We start from the raw sequence: 19,422 nt of genomic DNA, 5'->3' as shown, positions 1-19,422 counted from the left end.
TACATACAGTTAAGCACCTGTATGTATTACTAAACATGCCCCATACGTTTTATTTACACAACCCTATGCAAAAGTTTTATCTGGGCAGTAATGTGTCTGTTAGCTCAGAAAAAAAACAGGAGTAGTACGATAAATACAAAACATTAATGCAATAAGTGATTTTATATACATCAAGGTTTTCACTCGAGCATTTCCAAACAGACTTTATTATATTAAATCAAACATGCTGCTTGAGGAATTTAATAGACCTGTGTGACGGCTGTAGGTGACCAGGAGAAAGATTGCTAGCTCACAAGATTTTGAAAACAGCCACTGTTGCTTTTTACTTATGTATGTTTATTTACACTTATAGTAATACATTGTGTATACACACACACATACACACACACACATTTTATATAATATATATACATATATATATATATATATATATATATATATATATATATATATATATATATATATATATATACACACACACACACACACACACACACACACACACACACATATATATATATATATATATATAAATACATTATACATTACTATATATACATATACAAATAAAAACACAATTACTGCCAATAAAATGGCTATGCAAAGATTTTTGCCAATCCAACTGAATAAATTCTGATTACAGATTATGTCTGAGGTGTTTATGCTCCCTCTACTCAACTATTTGATAGAAAATCAATGTTTACATGCTCACAAGTAATCCAATCCAAAAACATGTGCATGTGTAGAGAACCACTTAGTGTAGATGTTACCACAATAACGAACATCAGGTGAGTCCAGTCAGAGTGAGATGAGCAGCAGTGAGCAGTGCTTGTGTTTTTAATTGCTTTAAAATGATGTCAGACTCAGGAAAAACGCCCTTCACATGTCCTTATTAAAGAAGGCAGAGAGGAAGACGTCGTGTCCTTAGACACATAACCTCGACGTCCGTCCCACCGCTGTCTTTTAAAGATCAGAGCAGAAACTCTGTCTCCTCTGCAGACCAGTATCTGCTCCGTCGTGTTGAACAACATAAAATTTCTATATGAAATATCTACAGAAAGGACTTGAACTTTCCGATAGGGAATGTTATCAGATATAGATGTTTACACAGATATTATTCGTCTATTTAATGTATTATTTACACGATTACCCACCTCATTCAGTCGGATAGAAATTTTATTCTGAATGAGCTCAATCGGACTAGATTATTCCGATCGAGATGTTTACATGGACGTGTTCTATTCTGATTGAGAACTATATGTAATAGATTCGGACACTAAATCGAACCTTTAACTTTAGTAACTAAAAAGAAATTGTTGAAACACTGAGCTTTTATATAAAGTCACTTAGTCAGGAGCATTTGTCCTTAGAATGTAAAAACACACACACACACACACACACACACACACACACACACACACATACATACACATACACATACACACATCTTCCTCCATGAAGTGTTCCAGTCTGCAGGAGTGGCGGGGAAAGAGGCCCTGGTGCTTTTGGCATGAGCGTCTGCGTTAAACCCAAAGCTTGGCACTTTTGGAGCCGGAGAGACAATCTGCAGCTTTGTCTGGGCCGCGGGCACAGTGCTGACAGCGGGACGTGACCCAGCACTGCGGGGGCTCCCTCTCAGCCCACCGTTTATTAACAACACACTTCAGCTCTGCTAATCTGGACGAAGCGCTAATGAACTTCTAGCCAGTTTTCCAGGCTGAGCCGAGGCCTGGCCTACACAAAAGCTCTTCTAAGTCAGTGGTTTCCGATTCTGCTCCTGGAGCACTCCTGCTCGGCATATTTTGGCGTTTTCCCTGCTCTAACACACCTGATCCAGCCATTCAGATCTTTAACAAAATCTTCCTGTGTTGAAGTGTGTGAGCTGGAGCTGGGAAAACACTAGAGGACTGTTCTGAAAAACACCATTCGAAGGGATCCAAGTCGACTCAGCGGACTGTGATGCAGCCCAAACATAAACAAAAATAAACATCAAAACAAATATGTTTTAACATAAAAAAAATAAATGAACCTGGCTGCCTTAAAATCCAGTTAGCAGAATGTAAGATGCAGACATTATTGCTATGATAACGCAATATTAAGAGGCTTAATGTCATAATTTGTACGTACAATTCAAAGTTAAAAACAAACCTTTAAAAAATCTTTACAAACATGAAAGAAGTAGTTTGACCACAAAAAAATCCCCAATAGTCCAGTTCCCCAAATTAGCTAAGAGGTGTTTTGTGGAAAAAAGTTTGCTTCTTTAATTTTGTTTTGGATCTACAAGGCTAATGTAGCTATCAAGTAATGGAAGCTTATGTGCACCATTAGCTTTGAACAAACAGCACTCCTAAATCATCACACACTCTCCTCATATCGCATCAAGTTGTTAAGTAATTTCAAACAGATCTACACGTAGGACTGTCACATATTATTACATAATTGCCTGCTCACAATTATTTAAGCTGAAGGCAATTTTTTTCTAGAAATGTTAGCTTTCACAAAAATATGCTTTTACTTCAACAAGCAGAACATGAATTAGGTTTAATCAGTTTAAATGAAGTAAATGAATGTAAACAAATCAAAAACTGGATTTTTTTTTTGGGACACACTAATTTCTGACTTCATTTGATGTTTGTTAATAAATACTTCACAGCTGGAACAATTAACTGATTAAACAATTAGGTGTCAAATATTAATTGTCAACTATTTTGGTAATCAATTAATCAGTTTCGGTAATTCTTAAAGGAAAAAAAAACTAAAATTTATCTGATTCCTGCTTCTTAAATTTTAATATTTTGTGGCTACTTTACTCCTCTGAGACACCAAAATGAATATCTTTGGGGTGTGGACAGAAAAAGACACTTGAGGACACTGGTGTTTAATGTTTGTTTACTTGTTATTTACACCTTTAGAGGGCGGCGGTGAGTGACGTTTGTTTATGTGATGTTTGTTATTAACACCTTTAGAGGGTGGCGGTGAGTGACGTTTGTTTATGTGATGTTTGTTATTAACACCTTTAGAGGGCGGCGGTGAGTGACGTTTGTTTATGTGATGTTTGTTATTTACACCTTTAGAGGGCGGCGGTGAGTGACGTTTGTTAATTTGATGTTTGTTATTTACACCTTTAGAGGGCGGCAGTGAGTGACGTTTGTTAATTTGATGTTTGTTATTAACACCTTTAGAGGGCGGCAGTGAGTGACGTTTGTTAATTTGATGTTTGTTATTAACACCTTTAGAGGGCGGCGGTGAGTGACGTTTGTTAATTTGATGTTTGTTATTTACACCTTTAGAGGGCGGCAGTGAGTGACGTTTGTTAATTTGATGTTTGTTATTTACACCTTTAGAGGGCGGCAGTGAGTGACGTTTGTTAATTTGATGTTTGTTATTTACACCTTTAGAGAGCGGCAGTGAGTGACGTTTGTTAATTTGATGTTTGTTATTTACACCTTTAGAGGGCGGCAGTGAGTGATGTTTGTTTATGTGATGTTTGTTATTAACACCTTTAGAGGGCGGCGGTGAGTGATGTTTGTTTATTTGATGTTTGTTGTTAACACCTTTAGAGGGCGGCGGTGAGTGATGTTTGTTTATTTGATGTTTGTTGTTAACACCTTTAGAGGGCGGCAGTGAGTGATGTTTGTTTATTTGATGTTTGTTATTAACACCTTTAGAGGGCGGCGGTGAGTGATGTTTGTTATTTACACCTTTAGAGGGCGGCAGTGAATGATGTTTGTTAATTTGATGTTTGTTATTTACACCTTTAGAGGGCGGCAGTGAGTGATGTTTGTTATTAACACCTTTAGAGGGCGGCAGTGAGTGACGTTTGTTAATTTGATGTTTGTTATTTACACCTTTAGAGGGCGGCGGTGAGTGATGTTTGTTAATTTGATGTTTGTTATTTACACCTTTAGAGGGCGGCAGTGAGTGATGTTTGTTATTAACACCTTTAGAGGGCGGCAGTGAGTGACGTTTGTTAATTTGATGTTTGTTATTTACACCTTTAGAGGGCGGCGGTGAGTGATGTTTGTTTATTTGATGTTTGTTATTAACACCAAAGCAGCTAATCAGTCAGTTTGACCATTTAAGGCTTGCACTAAAAAAGACAAAATTATCTAATCGTAATTAATTATATGGCACATAATCAGCTGAGGCGTCATGCCTGTGGCAGGCCTACCTGCTCATGTGGTTTCTGAAACTGTGACATACTGTTATCTAGTTCTTACTGTTTAATCTATTTTTAAAGATAACATTATGTCCTGCACTGTCCACAAACCACAAGCTGAGCTAACCCACCACTATTAACAGATTAGTGCACAATAGCTCTGGACAAATGTTACTGATACGGAGTACTGATACACCTGACCGTAAGGCTGTAACACAAAGCTTGAAAACAAACCGAGCACAAGAAGAGATTAAAGTGCAGAAACAGTTGGAGAGAATAGCGGCAGCTCTCTGCGAGTTTTTAAAAAGCAGCTCTGGAAGCGTATAGGAGCGAGAACGGGAAGGCTGTCCACACAGCTTGTAGTGATGAGTGGGAATGTGTGTAGGCTATAGAAATGTGTGTGCATGTGCATGTGTGTGGGTGTACAGAGGACTGGAAAAAAGTGCAGCCCCTACAGTTACGACCACATCAGTGCTCCAAGCAGAGGCAAAGCCAATCCTTTCTTGAAAGAGAAACGGGCTCCAAACCAGAGCGCTTTAAAATCAATACTCGCAGTGTTCCGACGCCAAGGCCATCTCACTCAGCTTTAAAATAGACAACCACCGTACAGGCATTAACTACGCTACATGTATTCATCCTAACCCTGAAACGCTGCGTTCCTCACAATTTACTGCCCATTAGCACTGATTTCTCTCTCTCTTTCTCTCATGGTGGCCCTTTTTTTGGAATTCAAGTATCTTGGACGAAAGATAAGGGAGTCATGATTCTATGATAAAAATAATAGCACTAGTCGTTCACCAACCTTTTTCAATGGCTAATGCTGACCCAAACAGACCTGACCCCTCCCCCACTGATAATGTTTCTTAGTCCAGATTGTTATGAACTTGTAAAAACTGCACATTTTGTGAACCTTCCACAATAATGTAGCTTAAAAAATATGCTAACTTCTAAAGAAAATCTTGATATATGACCATCTCCACTAGGGACACAACATCATTATCATACTAGTATCAGCACATATTTGACAGCATTGATGGCATTAATGTAAGGATTAATGTTACAAATGGGTAGGTGAGGTAATTATGGTGACCTGAAGGAGCAGAGTGTATTTAAAAAAAAAATCTGAAATTGGCATCGGCCCACAGTTTTAATATCGGTGTATCCCTATAGCCTTCTTTTGTTCACCAAAGATTATTCATTTGTAAAGAATTCTTTAGTTTCTTAAATGATTCTTTAGTCTTTTTTTAAGGAATCTTTAGGCCCCTCCAGCAGCACTGCTTTGTCTGATCCACTCAGACCAGCACCACACACACTAACACAACACCACAACATCAGTGTTACTGCCGTGCTGAAAATGATCCACCACCCAAATAATATCTGCCCTGTGAGGGTCCATGGAGGTCCTGACAGGGTAAGAACAGGCTAAAAGGGGGCTACCAAAGTATCAGAGAAACAGATGGACTACAGTCTGTAACTGTAGAACTACAAAGTGCTCCTATATAGTAAGTGGAGCTGATAAAATGGACAGTGAGTGTAGAAACAAGGAGGTGGTCTGAAATGATTAAAAAAATTCACTATTGCTACAGGTCAAGTAACATTTGTCAGTTACTATACAGAACCCTTTATACTAAACATGCAACCTACACTATGCAAAGTTGTACCGCATTGTAATGTTATACTCTGGAATTTTGGATTATAAGTGAATTATAAGTGTGTTAACAGAGCTCTGTTCTTGGATTGGTACTCGTAACGATGGACACCTTGAGCTCCGATACCGAAATCAGTGTTGGGTCAGTGCATCATGGCAGTTTCCAGGGACCGTACTGAAGGTAGCACTGATTAGGCCATTACAATACACTGCAGCAGAGTGCATTCCACAAAAAAACCCTGGCAGTCACTTCTGATTTATGACACCGCTAACAAAGCGATCCAAAGGAAATATTTGCAATTGGTCAGCATGCCCACATCACACATAGCATTTCTGTTGTGTGATTCATTAGCTAACTCATGATAAGCAGGGCCGTCTGGATTGCCCGAATAGAGTTCAGTTTAAATGAAACGCATTAACTGGAGAAGCCAAAAATCCATATTTTGACTAATTGTCCATCCCTTTACTCCTCAGTTATTCATTTGGCCTACACAGACTCCTAACACACTCCCTCTGAGCGTTTGATCCTGAGCCGTCTCCTCACAGTGGGGGTGATTCACGAGCTTGTCATCCCACCGCATTCATTTCCTGCTCGACAAAGCCAATGGTGCGCTGGGCAGCGTCAGTGTGAGGGCCAGATGGAGGGAGACAGGCGTGGGTAATAAAGTGGTATCAACAATGATCAAAATCAAACACTTTTTGCCATCACCGTTACGCATTTGAGGTATTTTCAATAAAATGAGAGCAACATTGTGTTCCTGAATCCAGGACTAGCAGCACAGGCCTTTAACTACCACTACTTCGGCATGCTGGGTGGAAACAGACTCTGCTTTCACCGAACAGACAGGAAAAGAAGTCTAGCCATTCACTCACAACTGCACAAACCAGCTGGACAGTCAGCAGGGCTAGCCCGATTCTTTCATGGTCAAAATTATGGAGAAGTAAAAGGATCCTCTGCAGTGTGGAACTGACTTTTCCTTACATCACATCGCAGATCAACCAGAATACGCCTTCTGTTTTCCCCAAGGTTAAAAATTACTATTCAGACGTAAAACAGAGCCTTACAAAATGCACATCATCACAACATAAATCATAACTCTAAAATGGTAACTTTACAGGAGTAGAAGAAAATGTAAGCTTCAAACGGCCCATATATCCTGGAAAACCAAGTATTACTCACTTTAATAAATATTTTCATGCAAGTATATAAAGACAAGTTTCTAGATGTATCCCTCTCCATACATGGAAACTAAGCTAAGCCTGTTTTAAAATGTACTGTTTTTGCGATGTCACAAAAACCAACACACCTGTCCACCTATTCAGCAGTGTAGCTTCGCTAATTTACACGAAGGTAGAATATTTATTTATATATATATATATATATATATATATATATATATATATATATACACACACACACACACACACACACACACACACACACATACATACATATATATATATATATATATATATATATATACACATACATACACATATACATACATACATACATACACACAGATAGATAGATAGATAGATAGATGGCAGGCAGGCAGGCAGGGAGACAGACAGATAGTGATTACATTTTTTGTCATATCGTTCAGCCTTAGGGAGACCCAATGGACAGAATACTGGGCAGGTGTAACCTAATTTGTCTTCTGTTCAGGTACAGCCGGACACTCAAACATGCCACTGGCTCTGCTTCATGCCCTACTGAGTTCTTCATACAAAGCGCTCTTGGACGTTTTGAACTGACCCCGTGGGAGCGGCCTGCCGGGAGAGTGGGGTGGGATTGTGAAGGAGTGAGTCAAGTGACCGAGTCAGTGTCCATTCATCATCATTTCCTTCCTCATTCGTGTTATTTGCAGTCGAGGATTCCCCTTTCCGCTCAAACGGTTTCCTCTGGACGTCTCGCTTCCTCCTCACCTCCTCCGCAGAGGGGAATAAATCTTACTGCCAGATCAATAGGAAATTCCTAATGAACAGAAAGTTGAGAACGACAGAATCTCCAGGGATGGACGATGGCCTCGTTCCACTACTGAAGACCGCAACATCTGGGGTCATTAAACGGAATAAGGCAGAATGGAATAAACAGGCAGCTTTTTCTTATTAGAGACATTCAATTACTCGCTTAATCGCTTGCTTTTTCCATCGCAAAACACCTGAAGACACAAACATTTGTTTTACCTTTCAGGACCTAGAAAGCAGATCCATTTTACTAAATGAAATGTTTTACAACATTTTAATGTACTTTTGTTCATGTTTATAGATATAAATATGCCATACAGTGACAGAAATCACATAAGCAAGGGCTTCTGGGCTAAAACTAGCAATTAGCATGCTATTTGTTGTGTTATATTAGCATCCGCAGTGCAAACTCAGTGGTTTGGCTGAATTCATGATATTATTTCTTCTTCATATTTCTCTACATGAGTGTTCTCTCACTACAATACGCAGAATGCATTACACAAACCGTACAAATCGTACGTTCACTTTAAACCCCTGTGATTTTAGCCATTCCTGACTGCTAGCCTACAACCAAGCTAGCGTAAGTGCAACTCTTACCCCAGCCGAAAAACAAAACACAAAACCACTCACAAAACAGCTATTCTATCTTTGTTCGACACAAAACAGATGCCAGACACAGGTTTATACTCTTTCAGTCAGAGAAAAGAAGCCAAGTATCTAGATAGCCATGGAGCTACGTTAACTTTAGCTTTTAGCTTGCTGGCCTTTTCTTCTGACAAGCAATTTCTGCTGAGTAATCTATTCTCTCCATTGTAATGATGATTTGAAGACATCCTACAGATTTTATAGCTGTGATAAGATATTCGGCTTCTGCCTTCCTTCTGTGTTCACCAGCTAAATGAATAAATGAATGAATTTCAAAACAGCCTGACCCAAAAATCCCACCCAAAGCAGTTGTTGTTGGTCAAATGTTCGTCCCACCTTCATGATGCATCATCAAAAGGGGGTTTTCCTAGCCTTTCAATTGGAAGGAGATGAATAAGTATGTTTACAGATGGTAGTGATGGTTACAGTTTTCATTTTGGCCAGAGTTTCCCTTCAACAACTCCACAGTGTGACGTGATTTTGGCTGTGGTTAGCACTATGCTGAACTGTGGAGTATAAGTAAAACATGTTAGCTACATTTGCCTTGCAGCTCCAGTGCAAACTTCAGTTTGACAGACAGACCACATTTGGACTCAGAGAGGAGAGCTGTGTACATTTTTGCTGAATTATCACTCTCAGCTGACTTTGACGTTCGGAAAATAAGGGCGAATCAATAAGGGGAAGCAGAAAAGGCACCTGTTTTGCATCGGTGCTCTCCTGTCAGTCAGGTCGCACTGGTTTTTAGAGGCTGAAAATGAAACAGGTGGTGAAGTAGAACTCAAACAGGTGGAATGGAGGCCTGCTTTCACCTCTACTCATAGTAACACTTACTTTAACTCACAGGCCAGAAAAATATTTTTCATGTTTCTACAACCACAGTACAGAAACAACACGCTCCTTTAATATTGCGTCATTGAATCAGAGCGCTTTGTATTGAATTTCATTCATCAGTTATTTCTCTGTCTCAGGGGGTACAAGTGTGCAATCTGTTTTACTGTCATGTCAATTATTTTCAGTTAAATATTACAGATCTGTCTTATATGTTCAGTTTTAATCTCCCTGTAAAGGGTAAGAAAATATAGAGCACTTTTGTGAACGAACCTAAAAAGAAACAAAATGTATTACAACAGGGCAGTATCGCGGCTCTGGAAGGTCACTGGGGCAGTACGCCCCTTCACTCGGGTGGTACCCTTACCTTTAGTCAGGGAACCTAATTGTACCATAATCCACTGAAATGATATTTTTAAGCTGTACTGACTCCAGACACCCTGTCTCGTCTCCAGGCTTTTCGTTTTATTGCTTTGTTTCAAAACATCAGGTTATGAAAAGGAACAAAAATGTTTTTTCATCTGGGGAAATCTTATTTAAGGTATACAACTGGACCTTAAAACCACTGTTGTAACCTTGAGGGAACATTTTCATGGTTTGTACCTTTATTTCTAACAGTGTAGGTTAAAGGCCCACACTATATATCGCTTCTGTCGGAACAAAACCTCGTATCTTTATTTTTTTTGCCATTTTCAGTTTTTGACCTAATCTGAAAATGCCTGTTGCCTTTCACATTGTGTGTAAATTTCATGATAAATGGACCAAAAGAAATGGCCCAAAATGATGTGAAAAGATGTCTGGTTCCATTGACTTACATTAAAAGTGAAGAATATTGTTTCTTTCTCCTGTAAAGTTACTATTTTGGAGATACGAGGTTTTGATCAGACTGCAGCCATATGTTAAGCCGCTGAGTTGCTAATCATCCTAAGACACGCTGTAGGTAAACATGCAGCAAAGCTGGTTAGTGACGCGACAACGCAAACACCGCCCGGGTTAATGTGCAATTCTGCCATACGCAACATGGTGTAAAATTTAACTACACTAACCGCAATTAACTGCTACTGCAACTTGCGATGAACACGCATGATTGCCTGACTAATCGGTGAGTAGATGTGCTACATATGCAATATGGCCTACTAAAAGCAACAGGGAGCACTCGAAGGACAATAAAGTGTCTCCCAAGTGATAAATCTCTCTCCCTCTCTCTCTCTCTCTGAGGAAGGAACTCCTGGTCTGAATGCGCTGTGGCAGGCAGGCCTACTCGACATCTGTGTTTATCCTCCAGTAAAAACCAAACAGGCTATATTTACTCCAGCCAAACAGGGCAGGAGAGCGAGGGAGAGCAGTGCTCAGGAGCCACAGCTAACTGCCTTTAGACTGCTGCCTGCGATACCCTTTTGAAATGGATTTATATAAACTGTTTCTCTCTCATTGACTGAGAAGGTCTTGTCTGTCTGAATGTGGGACTGGGTCCAAAATCCTGCCTAAGGGTAGGTGACACGGCAAAAACATATAATACGTTAAAGGATAATTCCACCAATTTTCTGCATAAACCAGCCACAGAGATCTGAACTAAGTCATTCAGAGTGGTTTCACATTAAATGGTTCATTATAGACCATCTCACCGACTCAGATTTCTGTACAGGGGTGGTGATAGGAACCAGGGGTCTATTTTGTAAATGTAGCCATTTTATTTACCTTCCAAAACCAGCAGTGAACCTACATGTGTCTGCTGAGATTTTACATGTAACGTTAATAGTAGTAAAATAGGGGTGAAAGTAACCCAAAAGGTATCAGGCAGCGTATTCAATTCCATGTAATAACCTTCTGTGAAGGAGCTTTAAGAGGCAGGAAACGCTTCTATTCACATAAAAATATCAACGAAAAAATGTCATTTGATCTGGGCGTCCTAATGTTTGCCATCCATGACAGGAGACAGCCATCACGCTGTATCACCCTGCCAGGATACTAGTTAATGTGTTTGTTAACTGACGTAACAGAATTAGCAGTTAGCACTCTCCTCCAAGCGTGTTGAGCTGTCCGTTAGTGGTAGTTTGCCAAGATGTGATGGTGCGTCATGTGTCTTAGAGGAAGCATGTGCTAGCCTTTACCCTCCAAGTTTGGTAGTATTGTGTGGTAGTGGGTGGAATTGGACAAGGCTAAATTGGGTTAAGAAAATGTATGTATGGTTGGAAATACAGTTATAGTTACCCAAAAAAGGACTAGGATTTACTCTTAATACAGTAAATGGAACAACGCATGTATTCATTACTTGAGAAGTCATTTGCCTCTTTCTGAAGGACGCCTAGAGATCATGGAAGGCCACCTTCTGGTCATACAAGATATTTTGGACATTTTTTGCAAATATAATGAAATAAAACATTTTCCCAGTGACTCTGTCATCAGATTAACTAGGACACTGTTGTCTGTGTGTGTGTGAAATGCTGTGTTGAGCTGCTAGTGAGCAAGGAGGACTGAAAGGTAGGAGTGAGAACCTCCTGCTGTCAAAACAATCAGTGCCTCTTTACAAAGATGAAACAGAGATGAAACAGACAGCAGAACTGCAGCTTTCTTCATATCAAAACATCAGCTGCTATAAAATAGCATTTTTATTTGAAGTCATTTTTTAATTTTATTTAGTTTTGTAAATCACACATAAATGTATTCCATACACATTAATGAAGGGGAAAAAACGCACAGCTCAAATGAGTGACCGCCAAAGCCGTTGGACATTTCTTGGCTGTTGTGACAAGAGGTTAAAGAATATTCATACATTTCCTTATAGAATGAGTATATTTGTGAACTGCAGCAGGAAAGAGGTCAATAAGCTATGATTACTCTTTCAACGAGAAGCAAATAGATGACAAGAAAACTCTCAGAAACCGAGCCATGTGAGCAGAAACTGTAGACCCAATAATCCTCCCAGCGCGAAAGCAGACAGTCCAAAGACGACAACACACGGATTCCACAGGCGCTCCGGCCAACTCTTAGCAGAGTTTATCGATTGAAAAATAACCTACTTACAGCAGGCAGGCACTAAAATCCAGCAGACAGCAAACAATGCCATGTCTGTGTGTGTAAACAGACAGCCAGAACAACGCGAGACGGAGAGAGAGAGCAAGAGAGAGAGTCTTTTCAAGTAACACAACAGTCCAAGTTGAGAAAAATCCAAAAAATGCCAGCAATTCCACACACAGGCGAGCTACTGTAAAGAAAGCCGACCGAAAACCCGAGCTCAGCCGAACACCTGGAAGCAGTTACTCGGATTAAATACGGCATTCAAATCCTCACAAACACACACACTGCGCCTTTGTAATGCTATTCCCTTAAAGAGAAATGGAGTGAGGCCTGCTGTAAATGACAGCAGTAACTGATGCTCACTGTTCTCTGCAGCTCGTCATGTTAACAGTGGACTCCTGATCCGAAAAATCCAAATGGCGTAATCAAAATCATTGGTATTGAATCTAGTGTCTTGATTACATTACGCTCTGAGGGGAAGTTTCCAGAGTAAAAGGCTTAAGCGCTTGTCGTGTCTGTCTAATGGTTTCATAAGAGACTCATTCTGATATTCAGTGGGTTATTTCCGGCCACCATAGTTTCACCATAGTTTAACTAATTTGTAATGGCATGCCATGGCACTCACACACACAGCTTAGTTTTCATACCTTGTCAGGACGTGAGGTCATACATATGTAATATGTATGTCAATATATATCACAATAACATGTACCATATGTATGATATAACTGTAAGTGTCCACATGTGATTACATCATATATGCATTATATATAAGGACCAACATGTAATACATCCCATATATACATATATATATTTATATATATATATATATATATATATATATATATATATATATATATATATATATATATATATATATATATAGACACACACAGACTTTGATTACATGATTACAGTCTGTAGTCCATCTGTTTCTCTACATACTTTGTTGGCCCCCTTTCACCCTGTTCTTCAATGGTCAGGACCCCCCACAGAGCAGGTATTATTTGGGTAGAGGATCATTCTCAGCACTGACCCTGAGTGACCCTGTGACCCTGACATGGTGGTGGTGTGATAGTATGTGTTGCGCTGGTCTGAGTGGATCAGACACAGCAGTGCTGCTGGAGTTTTTAAACACCTCGGTGTCACTGCTGGACTGAGAATAGTCCACCAACCAAAAACATCCAGCCGACAGCATGCTGTGGGCAGCATCCTGTGACCACTTATGAAGGACTAGAGGATGACCAACACAAACTGTGCAGCAGCAGATGAGCTGTCGTCTCTGACTTCACATCTACAAGGTGGACCAACAAGGTAGGAGTGTCTAATAGAGTGGACAGTGAGTGGACCCAGCGTTTAAAAACTCCATTGTTTATTAAGAGACATTCAAACACACACAAACTCAATATATTCTACAAGGACAAGTACTATGAACTTGTTGGCCTCTTAACTCTGCACAAGCCCTAATCAGAGCCACACACTCAAATCTCTGGCATCATCCAGACTGAAGCACCTCAAATTCACCCTATTAACCCGCTTCTTGGTGAAGTAGACGCAGACACGGCAGTAAACAACTAAAGGGCTACTCACAGCTCTCAAATGCACAGGGCAAGAAGGAGTTATTATTAGAAATGCTCCTAAATGTTATCCACATTCACTTCCTCAAGGCACTGTTCTCATTCTTTAGGACCGAGAGCAAATGAAAAGAATCTTCTGAGGAACACAATGTGTCCACATGTAGTGAAGGCACAGCGGTGAGCGACATGAGCTGCTCAATGTTCTTCACATGCAAATATAACTTGCTATTAGATACGGCACCGAATATTATCCACATTTGTTTCCTCAAAGCATAATTTTAATTTTTCTAACCAGCAAAAAACAGCAAGCATTATTTCAAAACGAAAAGCAACAGCAGCAAAGACACTGGAGGAAAACAGAGAACATGAAGAAACCAGCAACAAGCAAACTGAATGATTTGTGGCACATTTGGGAGTTTTGAGTAACTTCAAATATTGTACTAGACAGATCTTTACTCTTCACACAGGCCAAGCCTTCGTAGGTCTTTGTATCGACTTTCAGATAACTCTTTCTAGATTTCATACAGATCTAACTAGATCTTCTCATAACTGACACTAGGTCTTCATATAGACCAACTATTACACAGGTCTTACTAGATCTATATAGACCAACTATTGCTGTATCTTCACGCAGATCTCACTAGATCTTCATGCAGATTTTCACAAAGATCTCACTAGATTTTCACACAGATCTCACTAGATCTCCACATAGGCCAACTATTACTATATCTTCCTACAGCTCTTGCTAGAACTTTTCACAACTCTTACTACACCTTCACACAGATCCTATTTGGTCTTCACACAGCCCAGCTCTTACTAGATCTTCACACAGATCCTATTGGATCTTCACATAGCCCAGTTCTTACTGGATCTTCATACAGATCTCACTAGATCTCCATATAGGTCAACTATTACTATATCTTCAAACAGCTCTTGCTAGAACTTTTCACAGCTCTTCCTACATCTTCACAGAGATCCTATTTGGTCTTCACACAGCCCAGCTCTTACTAGATCTTCACACAGATCCTATTGGATCTTCACATAGCCCAGCTCTTACTAGATCTTCATACAGATCTCACTAGATCTCCATATAGGTCAACTATTACTATATCATCATACAGCTCTTGCTAGAACTTCATACAGATCTTACTAGATCTTTTCACAACTCTTACTATATCTTCATACAGATCTTATTGGATCTTCCCATATATCCAACTAGATAGCCCAGCTCTTACTAGATATTCTCACAGCTCTTACTAGATCTTCATGCAGATCTTACTAGGTCTCTATGTAGGCCAACTCTTGCTATATTCTATATATAGTTCTTACTACGTCTTCACACGACATATAGACCTTCACATGACTTCATACAAGTTTTACGAGATTTTCACACAGACCTTATTAGATCTTTACATAACTCATGCTAGAACTCAATACACTTGATCATGCAGGTCAACTCTTCTAGATCCCCATGTAACTGTAACTAGATCTACTAGTCTGCTGTAAAATGGCCATTCATTCACTCATTCACTCACTTACTCACTCACAGACCCTCAGAATCCTAAAGGTCTTCAAAAAAACCCGCACTGCCCAAACAGGGAGGGAACTACGAAGGAGAACTACAACTTCTGCCACTTGACCATGGTCTGTTGCATCAAACCTGCAGGAAAAGGTCCAGGTGAGCTGGGGCTCCAGCCTGGGGCTCCGGCGCCTGCGCACTGAGTGACCAGGAAGGGACCGCGGTTTTCTGTTCCCTTGCGGTTCCTCTGAGAAGCAGAAAATCGGCCGGATCTGACCGCGATTCTCCGTCGGTCCAGCGCGGACCGCTGAGCCGCGGTGTTAGAGGCGCCGCCGCGGAGCGCAGAGGGCCGAGAGACAGATCAGAGCGGGAGACTCAACACCGGAGATCACTAGCAGCTCCAGCTAAAGCCTCCAGCGCTGATTCGGTCGCCACTGGACCAACACTAAAGGCTGAACTGACCGGTCCGGCCTGCGTTTCCTACCTTCACACATCCAAACGACGGCAGAACAACTTCGAGCTCCTCCAGCAGCCGCGTGTAGTCCTTACAAACGCTCACAATCCAGCAGAGAGGCGCCGCTCCTCTCGCTCTACCTCTCTCGCTCTCTCTCTCCGTCTCTCTCTCCCCCGGCAGAGCAGAACACACTCCTACACACACACACACACACTCACTCACTCACTCTCTCACATACACATACACACACGCTCCCGCTCCCTCTCCCTCTCTCTCTCTCTCTCCCAGCCAACCGAAACCACGACGCCCGGCACGCACGCACACACACACACGCGCAAACGTTGCAACGCGCATGCGTTCTGCGACTAGGTACACACACACACACACACACACACACACACACACACACACACACACGCACGCGGCGCTGTTGGTGGTAATGCATGGATAATGAGGAATACCGCATTGTGCGCGCGCGGAAAGTACGAGAAGCTGCACTCGCAATAAAATGATAAATATTGACACCGATCAGGCACAACATTATGACCACCTCTCAGCTGCTCTTACTCTAAAGCTGCACTTTGTAGTTCTACAGTTACAGACTGTAGTCCATCTGTTTCTCTGATACTTTGTTACCACCTTTTACCCTGTTCTTCAGTGCTTAGGACCCCCATGGACCCTCACAGAGCAGGTACTATTTGGGTGGTGGGCTGCACTGCAGTAACACTGACGCGGTGGCGTTGTGTTAGTGTGTGTTGCGCTGGTCTGAGTGGATCAGACCCAGCAGTGCTGCTGGAGTTTTTTAAACACCTCGGTGTCGCTGCTGGACTGAGAATAGCCCACCAACCAAAAATATCCAATAGTACCTGCTCTGTGAGGGTCCATGGGGGTCATGACCACTGAAGAACAGGGTAAAAGGGGGTAACAAAGTATCAGAGAAACAGATGGACTACAGTCTGTAACTGTAGAACTACAAAGTGCAGCTATATAGTAAGTGGAGCTGATAAAATGGACAGTGACACACACACACACACACACGTGTATATATATATATATATATATATACATATGAACAGCAAGCTTAAAGAGATAAATATGCTACCGTTCAAAAGTTTGGAATTACTCCTTTCAAACAAAGCAACAGCTCGTGTTTTACAGGTGTATGGTGTATAAAATGCTTCTGTCCTGCTGCTGTTAGAGTCCAGCTCGCTGAAAGGGAGCTGTAGAAAGCAGGGATGTTAGTATCTGCATCTGCAGAAGATCCTAAAATGAACGACAAAGCTGTTAAACATTAAGAATGAAGGCATCTTCAACACCTCCTGTTGTTCTGTTTTGCGCATGACGACATCTATTCTATGCTGTATATCCACTGTACATTTATCAGTCACGCTGTGGTGCAGTCACGTTACATAGATGTATAAGGCGGTGTAGAGCGCACCCTGGCGGTGGTTTCCTGCACGGTCCCTCCAGTGCTTCGCATGCCGAAATGAACGGGGAATAGAGCTGTTGATCATTCCTCACATTCATCTCCAGGAAGAGCTAAAGGTGTTTATTATGACGCGCGCTCGATTTCCCTTGTTATGTGTCCTCATAATGACCGGATTACTGGCCTGATCAGTGATGGGCTTGAGGACACGTTGTCCACCGTGCGGTTCTTCTTGAGATGCCTTGGTGCCTCCGAAGATGTCTTCAGTCCGGAGAATAGTCCCAGAATGGGAACATGTCCGGACACAGCTCACTAAGGCTATTAAGGTGGACTGTCCTGTATTTTTAGGTCACACTTTATGATGTTTTCTCAATATATTTTATATAAACATTTATACACTCCCATACAAAAGTTTGGACCTACCTGTCATTATTAGCAGTATTTGTTATTTTTAGATATAAATATTACAAACTATTCTATACTCTATATTCTATATTCTAACTAAACTATACAAAAGGTATTTTATTTAGATGTTGTATTCAATTGTTCAATATTTCTGTGAGAAATTAATAAGTGATAAATGATATATTTTATCTAAAAAGGGAAAGTTGGTGAACAAACTAAGTTGGCTTGAAAAAAACAGCTAATTACTTTGAAATGTTAAAATAGTGAAAGACTGCTGTTTGCTGAAGTTTTGCTCAGATGTGGTTGCTACGGTATCCAAGGAGGTTGGTCAGGTGTTGCTAGGTGGTTCCTATGCTGCTAAATTCACTGCAATCTTACAACCACTGCCACCTTATATTCACAGATACCTTGTATTTGTCGCTACCTAATATCCACTGCCACCTTAAATTCAGTGCTACCTTAAATGCAGTGCCACCTTAAATTCTCTGCCAACTGAAATTCACTGACACCTTAAATTCACTTCCACTTTTAATTCACTGAATCCTTAAACTCGTTGCCACCTTAAATCAACTGATACCTTAAATTCACTCCCACCTTAAATCTCCTGCTGCCTTAAAATCTTTGCTACCTTAAATACACTGCTGCCTTCAAACCACTGCTCCCTTAATGCTGCTGATATGCTCTATTTCCAAAAGTATTCACTCACCCATCCAAATCATTGAATTCAGGTGTTCCAATCACTTCCATGGCGACATATGTATAAAACTAGGCACCTAGGCCTACAGACTGCTTCTACAAACATTTATGAAAGAATGGGTCGCTCTCAGGAGCTCAGTGAATTCCAGCGTGGTACCATTATAGGATGACACCTGTGCAACAAGTCCAGTCATGAAATTTCCTCACTGCTAAATAATCCATAGTCAACTGTCAGTGGTATTACAACAAATTGGAAGCGATTGGTGCAGTGGTGTAAAGTGCCACCACTGGACTCTAGAGCAGTAGAGACGTGTTCTCTGGAGTGACAAATCACGCTTCTCCATCTGGAAATCCGATGGATGAGTCTGGGTTTGGTGGTTGCCTGGAAAACAGTACTTGTCTGCCTCCATTGTGCCAAGTGTAAAGTTTGGTGGAGGGGGGATTATGGTGTGGGGTTGTTTCTCAGGAGTTGGTCTCAGCCCCTTAGTTCCAGTGAAAGGAACTCTTAATGCTTCAGGACCAAGAGATTTTGGACAATTTTATGCTCCCAACTTTGTGGGAACAGTTTGGGGATGGTCCCTTCCTGTTCCAACATGACTGCACACCAGTGCACAAAGCAAGGTCCATAAAGACTTGGAAGAGTGAGTTTAGGGTGGAAGAACTTGACTGGCCTGCACAGAGTCCTGACCTCAACCGCCCGCATCATATTAAATGCTATGGCTTGAGAATGGGATCTCATCCAATTTCATATGCGTGTGAAGGCAGACGAGCGAAATTTAAGCCAACTTAAATTTACTGATACCTTAAATGCACAGCCACCTTAAATTCAGTGCTACCTTAAATTGGCTGCTACCTTAAATACACTGCTACATTAAAACCGCTGCTCCCTTAATGCCACTTACACCTTAAATCCAATGGTTCCATTTCTTCGTTTTCATTAATAGCTTTCTAGTGTTCTACTAATTATCAAACATGATAAGATTAAAAAGTGGACTGACATATTAGAATCATTTATACACTCGTTTGGAATTAACATTGTATTATCAAAAGATTTAATTGCAACCATTTGAACAGTA

General features: G+C 40.8%; 1 protein-coding gene across 2 annotated transcripts in view; it reads right to left on the bottom strand.

The window, feature by feature from the left end:
• sipa1l3 (signal-induced proliferation-associated 1 like 3) overlaps window positions 1-16,141 on the bottom strand; it is a 159,905-nt gene extending 143,764 nt beyond the window's left edge. For both annotated transcript variants that reach the window (XM_017708042.2, XM_017708044.2), the window contains exon 1: window positions 15,850-16,141. The gene's annotated coding sequence lies outside the window, so the exon portion shown is untranslated. The remainder of the gene's footprint in view (window positions 1-15,849) is intronic.
• Between the last annotated feature and the right edge of the window lie 3,281 nt (window positions 16,142-19,422).

This window comes from Pygocentrus nattereri, chromosome 7 (genome assembly GCF_015220715.1).
Source record: "Pygocentrus nattereri isolate fPygNat1 chromosome 7, fPygNat1.pri, whole genome shotgun sequence".
In the NCBI taxonomy this organism is placed as follows: Eukaryota; Metazoa; Chordata; class Actinopteri; order Characiformes; family Serrasalmidae; genus Pygocentrus; species Pygocentrus nattereri.
This window is presented reverse-complemented; position numbering and strand designations above follow the sequence as displayed.